We start from the raw sequence: 9,488 nt of genomic DNA on the forward strand, positions 1-9,488 counted from the left end.
CATCCGTGGAGGCGGTTTCTCAGTTGTTTCTCTCCCAGGCTCCTTGCGGCTTCGCCGCTTTCTTAGCGCGCTCAAATTCTTTAAAAAGCGCCAAGCTACGTGGGCTATAAACGATTGAAAATCAAGCAAAACACTGCGCAGACTGAAGCGAATTTCTAGATGTACTTTGATTTCAGGTTGAGGTGAACTTTGTTCAAGGTAAGAAAACTAGTGTCCAAGTCAGCGCGGTCCCAAACCTGACTGTGTTTCTTTAAAGAAATATCTGTGAGACAATATATCTATAGTGGGCTAGCTTAGAACCCGAGCAACCGCATATAATGCATTTGTCCGCCATCGATCAGATCATGGTGCAGAGGCAACACCTTCGCACTTTCATTAATTTTGTGAGACCACATATTTGGGAACCGGGGTTTGAGGCAGGAAACGGGCAAATGGTTTGAGGGATTCATTCAACAAACTTGTAATTCATACATATAATTTATCCACGCTTTTTTTTTTCTCAAAAAAAATTGAGAATCGTTCATCACAATCTTTTTATTTTGCAATTGTTATAGGTAGCAGTAAGTGCAAACAGGCGTTGTGACTTCACATATGCCTTCTGTAGTTATAATTCAAGCACTAGAAAAAAAAGAAATCATGTTTGTAGTTAAATTACGTTTAATATTTGCATTTGAAATGCGATTTGTTCACATTAACTTTTGTGCCTGCCCCAAAAATCCAAGATGGAGGCACGAGAAGGGTATTAGTGGCAAAACTAAAAACTTGATTTACAAAGTGAAAGCTACCGTTCTATTCTTGCTATCACATATTTTTATGATGCTTAATAGTCAAAGATCAAAAATTTAAAAGTTTCGTTTGTTCCTCCTAAGTAAGCCATAAAATTCCGTCAGCTGATGGACTATATGCAGAGTTTTTCTTGTCTCGACATATAAACATACGCATTTCCAAAACAATCGTATATACTTAAATTTTTGCGCATACCGATAGAAAGAGGAAGACATACATAGCATGGGTTCTTTTCGTTTTCTTTCCATCATTCGATAGCTTTCTTTTTCTGCATACGCGTTTCGCTTAAGACGAATCATAAGCCGAGTCGACCTCTACGTCGACTTTTGGAGAGTGGTAACGGTCCAACGATATCTCACACCACCCCTCCACTCCGGATCCTTTTAGGTTGCAGAAGTTCATTCACTATTAGACTTCCGGTGAGTTTTGTAAACCATCCATTCTTTCCATTTGCCTGCGAGCAGGCAATACTGTTTGAGTTTCGCACTTCAGCGCTGTTATCTGGCTTCTCACTATAGCGCGCCAGCGAGTTTACGAACGATGCGCGTTGTGGAACGAACGAGGTGGGGAAACTTAGAAACAGGCTAACTGCCCATTACTCACGAATCACTCTGATTAAGAATGGGAAAGTCATTTTTCCAGTAATTTGAACATTTCCCAAAAGGTCCAAAACGAAGCAAGCAAGTTTGGAGGTTTACACAGGTGATACTTAGATCGGTGTGGCTTGGGTCATCACCTTCAGATTTATACAAATGGTTGACACGCCAAACGCACTTCTGGTCAAAATAGGAAAACTTTGACTTGAAAAGGTAAGCTCTAACTAGAACGTTTTTTAAAGACCTCTCTCTTCTGTATGCAAAACATATGAAACATTCCACCAAAACAGACCCCCTATACCCACACTCTCTCTCAGGGGTATGCTTAGGCTTATCTTAAAAGAAATCTCTTTCCATTTTAACGTTAAAATTAACTTCAAACACAGAATGCCGCAATGGAAAAAAAGGCAGTTTTTTTTGTTTTTTTTGTTACCAACGTTTTCATCGCCGCTCACTTGCAAAAGATATATCGATGACATCTTTTCTCCGTGCAACATAATCAGCGAAGAAATAAACAAGTTTATAGACCTATCAAATAACAATCCCCGGACCAAAAAATTCGATTCACGGCTAAAATTACAGATACAGAAACTTTCTTGGATACATGTATACGAGGGGGAAATATTTACGAATGAATCTATTCTCGACACTTGTGCGTACTTCAAACCGACAGATCAGAGAAACTTTCCAATGCGAGTAAATTTTTTAAAAGAAAATAAGCCTCTGCTAAGAGAGACCTATAAAGACTCTCCCCGGCTTTCGTACAAAGGGAGGTCTTTGACAAACGTATTCGTTAGAGTAAAGACTGTCAACCATTTTGTTTCATCATTGTTACATCTGAGACAAATAACACGATTGTTTTAAGTGTCTTCCACTACTTTGAAGCGTGTTCTGTGCGAGCCAATAGACACTACAATTATGGTGTGGTGCCTCAGCAGAGATCCTTGAAGACAAGACCAGGGGATAAAATGCGTAAAAAAAAGGGCAAACCAACTCAAATAATTTCACACATACACTTTCAAAAATTTAAACACAGAGTATTTCTGTATTAAGTATTACTCGGAAAAACAAACAAAGCTAAGACGTTGCTCCAAAGAAGAGAAATTGTCTAAGTTACCTTAGACTTTGCTTGAAATTTGTGATCCCCCCATCTGGACTCTCGCCAAACACTAAAACTGCTTGTACTGACAAAAGAGGAAAAAGTAGCCTAAAACACGTGAGAGACGTAGTGGTGTTGGAAAAAAACCTAACCGGAGCAAAATAATCTTATCGGAAATACAACTAAGGCCTACACGCCTTTACAAAAAACCCGCCCAAGGTAAAGGGGTTTTAGAAGAACAGGAAAAACAATTGTTGGAAACTCGAGCAAAGACAAAGCAGTGTCACTAAAAAACACAAAGCCCGACCAGAATTAAGCCCAGCGGAGTCAAAAATGATGAATATGTGGGTAGAACAGCGCGAGACAACGGCTGAAGTGAATGCAGGAAACCTGACTGACGACAAAAAACAAATCTGCCTTGCAAGAAAAAAACTAAAATAGGAATTCAAGCGGTATGTTGAAAACACCAGACGAGAAAAGGAACCACCGGATATGCGGTGTGACGAGGCTATCTTGCTAGATGGACCGGACAACGACGCAGAACAAAGTTTGAAATCACACACGTGAGCAAACGAAAAGGAGCGAAAGCCGGAGGGCGCTTTCTATTCAGCCAAAAATTAAGAAAGTTTCGAAACGGTGACAATGGTACAGACATTTGTTGTAACGTTTTCAGAGAATTCTGAAGCTTGAACGATCATCCGTGACGTGATCAGTACAGTCATATCATATCGCGATAAAATAAAGCGTTATAATTACAGTTAACATTGAATTGTATGACTGAAATTCTATTTACGGTGTGGTTAGTTGTTACATTCAAAATTGCTGATTTTTCTTATATTTCGGTAGGACATGTTTTTACATTTACGATTGTTATTGCATTTAGCGTTAATTTGTATTACATTAACGGTTGCTATAACATATTTACATTACATTTTTACTGCACTTAATGTTCCTATTATATTTAACGGTGATTCAGTCCTCTTTTCTCTTCTATTCCACTTGAACACTTTAGGATATTCCGGAAAATACTGGCCTATTTGTTGCTGGAATTTCCGAAAATCCAAACCAGAATTTTTGATCGAGTGGAAAGCTCTAGCGCCCGAAAAGAACACATGTTCCTGGGTGATCGAATTTCGAGCGCAAACGACTCAAAAAGAAGAAGTCTCACTTCTTTTATACTATCACACACTAATTTTGCGGGTGAATTCCTTGTCAGTCATATATGTTCGCTCTTAATCACCCTGGGGCAAATTACCCTGGGAAAACTGCATGGGCAGTTAGAATAGTCAGACTTCCTGTGGGGTATGTTAACATCCGCTATAAATAGCAAAACTACTTGAATAGTGGTTTTACCTAAGGTTTAACTAAATGATAACAACGAGAAGAAAGAAGGGTAACAGTACCGTTTTCCGATCGGGAGAGGGTCAATTTAACACGTCTGAGGACAGAACATCTGGTGGCTGACCGAGATATGCGGTATACCAACAGTAACTCAACCCGATCAACAGCTACTCGAATTCTAACCGAAGTCAATCCGAGGAAAAAAATACTAGACTACAGACAATACTTGTATCAGCGATTTGAGGTCGATAATTCTTTGCCTGTTTTAAATGCTGGGCTTTTCCTTTCAGCTATTTCAGGATTTCAAATTTTCCACATGTCGCCATGTTTACTTTTGCAAAGACTGATGGGAAATCATGACGTCACTGCGTGGTTGGACGTTTTGAAATACAGCGTTGTGTGAGTCTAGAGATATTAAAGAGCTTCTAATCGTTTATAATTCACCTTTCAGACGAATATGTTCAGTTCCAAAGGGAAGTCTCCTGTAGACTCCCTATTGAGATCTCTGACCGCGCGATGATGTCATAAATTACCATAAAGTAAACATGGGGATACCTTGTTGATTTCAAAACCAAACACACTTACAGAGAAATCAAAATAAAACCCCAGAATCGGTTATAGAAAACCATTAGGCATACTTTGGAACTTTTCAGCCAGTATTTCCTTTAAGTTCCGCCCTTGACGGCGTAATTTATGTGTCTTATTGACGACAGAAGTTGACCACAAACTGAGCGTGTGGTGGATAAGTCGAAAGTTATCATGAAAAGCACAACAGAAACACAAAACTACCACGAGCTGTTGAGAAAATGATGGCATAAGAAAAGAGAATGAACATTTTGAAAATCGAAGTAAACAAGTGATTTCTCTGTTGTTTTCATTTCTCTTTGTTTCTATCGAGTTTTCGTATAGATCTACTAACGTTCTATCATGAATGCCGTTCTCTAACTGGCTACATTACTCACTATCTATTCTTTTGTAGATAGTAAGAAGCCTAGCAGTTTGCAGCTGCTAAAAAATGCCAGTCTTTTCTTTGAGTTTCGAAGTGTGTGTAAAGAGGAGTCAGTTTTGGGCAACTAGTAGATTTAAAATAATTAAATTATTCGCTACCGATTTCTATGTGTAATAGTTGACTGCGTCTACGCACTCAAGCGATAGAAATCCCGAGCTCATAATCTAATTTACCTTTGAATCGTATTATACTCTTTCAGAACTCTTACCACCCCTCCCCTTCCCAAAAAACATATAGCGGAACACAACAGAGCAACATAATCATAATCATAATCATAATCATATGCGGGTTCTATCAACCACCCTCCGTCCACCATTATCCTGGCCAGTTATGTGGAAAGAGAAGTCGGGGAACTGGGTGTTTGCTTGTTACAGCTGTTATGGAATAGGACTATTTTCAAATTTTAGTGTATATTGTTTAGATCAGAACCAGAAAACACTAATTGCAAACTCACATGGATATGCAAAGTTTTACGATAACCTGATTTACAATCTATGGGAGGCCAGACTTTGAAGTGAGTCAAACATAAGTTTGAAAATTAAACACGTTTCCTTGTCCTTTTATTTCGTAAATGAAATAATGAAAGTTCAGTGTTACTATTATAAATTTTCACCCTCGATTGACCTGTCATAACTCTCCAATGCTTCCTGTAACCTTTCGAATTGAGGCTTGTTGGGGTCTCAAATGTAATAAATGATCTTAATGTCATAAAGGTCCTAAGTGTAATACAATTTGGCGCTAAATGTAATAAAGGTTCTGAGTGTAACAACATTTGATCCTAAATGTAATACATTTTGGCCCAAAATCACGGTGGTAGGTAGACAATATTTCACTGCCTGGCCTTTTGCCTTTGTTAAAGTAAAGTAAAGTAAAATCCTTTATTTAAAACTCAATTATCGTTTAAGCACTACATACTTGAGGGTCGTCTATCTAATTAATTATCTAATTATCTAATTACCTACTGATAAAATAAATGAAATACAAGAAATTAACTTACTTTATCGCAAATCTGATTTCCCTAAATATCGGACTAGATTTTGCCTTTGAATAAGATTGTTTAAAATTACAAGAATCATTAAAATATTCTGAAAAACAGTTCCACAGTACAGCTCCTCTGTAACAAATAAAGGAATAACGGCAAATAGTTTTAAGTTACTGGCGATTACGATTACTGTTCTTTAATATTCAGATTCCATAACAGTTAGCCACAATTTCACTTTATCTTTATTGCATGTCTTATTTTACAGGAGTAAACATCAACAGACCTTAAGCTTGAGTTAATTATTAACAATAGAAGGTTATGAATTTCAACGAATTTCTTTTAAAATGTTTGGACGCATGAACAAATGAGTAAGTTCCGGTGAATGTCAATCGTCCCTGTCCCCTGTTCTTTTTTTGAAGCGACTCTTTATAAGAGACTGCTAACATGAAATAAAATAAAGCCCGCCTTTAGATGCAAAAATGCACAGTCCCTCTACCCGAGTTCAGAAAGCGTCATCGAAGCGTGACGTGGCGTGGGAAAACCATCTAGATTTCATGTTGTGTATACTTTATCGTGAACATTTTTTTTTTCGGTGAGCGGTTAGTTTTTTCCAGTTTCTACGCCTAACGGCTTAATTTTTGGCCGTTTTTCGGCTAACGGTTAACCTCATACAGACTCTTATGTTATAACTGTTTACGTATTTGCAGATAACCTGTCTAGAAGGGTGCCGCAGGGAAAGCAGACAAGGGGGCTCGATTAGCACTCTGTCTTCAAAGTAAACATGTTAACAGGTTTTGTAAAGGAACACGAAAATTGGCAGCCCTAAACCTGTCGAGCATTTTCACATATGACGATCCGGTTTGGCTGTACCGTCTCGAGCATATTTTTTCAAATCCTGTGTTCTATTTCCCTCCTGCTCCATATTTTTTTTTTATTTTGTTCCGCAGCCACTGAGCTTGTAGGGACTTTAAGATACGCTACGGCGAGGTGCTACTACGGCTACTTTGGCCATGAGGGACTAGGCTGACAACGGTGTTTTACCCGCCAAACTCAAATGATTAAGATTTTGTTGTACGGCAACGGTATGTGCAGTCTCTACGTGTCTTTACAAAATGCCTACTTTCAGGGAAACCAGAGATTATTCTACTTTCATACGAAATAGGCTTGATTAGTGACAATGATTTCCTTCTACTGTATCCGTGTTACATCTCCCAGAACTCAGATTTGCCTTTTAGAACTTGATAGAACCGCCTGTAATTCCAACCACAAAACGAAATATATACTCTGATATAAAAAAGCTCGATTTCAACACGGACAGGTTGTTCGTACAACGATTACGTGATAAGCCCGAAAATACAAAACTTTCGATTATAATAAAATACATTTTGAACAGTAATAAACAGCTATAGTTCAGATTAGAACATACAAAGTTTCCTTATCTACAGCTGTTCCACCCGATACTAATATGATAGCTAGCCTACGAACAGGCTCCCGGTTGGTTTTAGAGCGAGCTAGCCGAGTGTAGTCTAGGGCGAGCGGGACGAGCCGAGAACGGTCTGGTGACGAGGGAGTGCTTCGCTCGCGGATTCACGCTCCGACTCCCACTCGCCTCGCTCGCGAAATCACGCTTTCGCTCGCCAAATTTTTTTTCCGCCCTCGCTGGGAGCCTGTTTGCAGGCTATACTAATATGACTGAATTGATCATCTCGCGGTAGGTGTTAAAATCGTTCAAATTTTGAACAACTTTTGTACGAATGAAAAAAGAAGCAATGGTCTTAGAAATGATTTTTATGGTTGAGAACTTTATCTTCAAACTAGGTTGTTCAAACGGTGAAAAAACGCGTTAAAATGAGGAGTTTTAGGGGTTTTTTTAGGGGATGACATCATAAAATGGAACCGCTGTCCAGTTTGGCCCAACATTGATTAGAATTGGCAGAAAAACATTTTAGCAGGGTAATTTCATAACAGAATAAAATATACTTCGTTATTATTGCCTTATTTTTTCCTTTTTAATTATGTAGGCGAAATGGGACTTGTCAGGGCCTGGATCCTGTTACAATATTGCCTTTATGGAGGCTCGAAAGGGTTTTTCGTGGTTAACAATACGTGTCCAATGAAAAAAGATTAAAACACTGTTGTCCCTATCAGAAGAGCAATGTTTTGTCATCTGAATCAAGCTATTACAGTAAACATTTTTAAGGGTGTTTGCAATGTCCTTACGGTTGCTATGGTAACGGTACAGTGCTGCTAAAAGACCCTTTGAAACTCATTTTTTTCAAAATTCAGGCCGCTTTTTATTCGTCTTTCGTCGATTTGATGATCTACCGCAGTCAAATTCGCTATCAGCCAATCAGAAGCAATGTCTACTCTCCTGACACGCGTGTTATCAAGTCACTGACCTGATATAGCTACGTTATCGTCGTCGCTCAACCGAATTTGAGTACGTTTGTTGTTTTTGCTACTGCTGCCTGTTTTTTGCTTGTTTGTTTTTATTTTGCTTGAGCTACTTAACAGGCAAACGAGTGGTCTGCAGAGCATGAAAGGATCCGATGAAATATCCTGCTGGAAGCATCTTTTTATACCTTGCACTGTGTGTATCAAGACTATGTCAAAGCTTGACACGTACGTGAGCCGAAGCGTGGCTAAACGCTGATGTTCTCGATTCTCGGCAGATACTTGTATAGGTTTACAGCATAGGGATATTTGCGCACTCGCACAAAATTTGCACATAAAAAAAAATCTGCCCCGTTTTAGGTGAGATCCATTTATATTTATAACTAAATAATTATTATCTAGCTTGTTGGGTAGTTGGATAACTTGATAAGTGTTAACAATTCCATGTATGTATCTTTTTTACTACTTTGTTATTACTTATTTAAATTTATCTCTTTTATTTTAGGCATGCGTTTTATACATGAGCCTCTGGCTCGGATACTGAGGGCAACCTCAATCCCACGCAATGACTTTAATAAATTGATTGATTGATTTAGTGGGGGAGGTGTTTGAGTAACCCATAACCTTTTAATTCATGGCCTATATATCCCGTATCCATTGACCACTTTAAACAACAACATCGAACATTTTTTAATTATTATTATTTTTTTTTAACATACCGAAGTCAATGCAGGCAATAGTCATGCTTGAAGTTGGCTGGAAATAAGGGACGGGGCGGAGGGAGGAGTTTTTTTTTTTTTTTTTTTTTTTAACCTTAGTTAGCAGCTTTAACAGGGCTGGAAGGAGTAAAAAGTAAGAAATACGGTCAAGGGTAGGCGTTGGAATGATGTAAATGAATTGAGCAATTAGAATTTAAAAGAATGATCGATATAGCAACAATATCGTGTTTAAGGGTACATAGCGTAATACCAGTAATATTGTAACGGCTAAATAATAAAGTTAACTTTTATTTTATTATTTTGTAATGTTATACGTCATTATTAAAAGGATTCCAACCGCCTTATCCTCTGGAGCAATATCAAATACCTTGATCTTCTTTAGTTAGATGCACAGGCGGCGCTAGCTCTGGCGGTGAGATGATCATCTTACGTAAAAGCGGTCATGGCGACAATATAAGAGTTTGTATGGGAATATTTACGATCGCTCTAACCAAGAAAAATTTTGTCAACTTGTCAATAAAGACACCCCAACTTACTTCCATAAGAAGTTGCCCGTAACATA

The sequence above is a fragment of the Orbicella faveolata genome, unplaced genomic scaffold (genome assembly GCF_042242905.1).
Source record: "Orbicella faveolata isolate gen_17 unplaced genomic scaffold, um_ofav_v1 contig_46, whole genome shotgun sequence".
In the NCBI taxonomy this organism is placed as follows: domain Eukaryota; kingdom Metazoa; phylum Cnidaria; class Anthozoa; order Scleractinia; family Merulinidae; genus Orbicella; species Orbicella faveolata.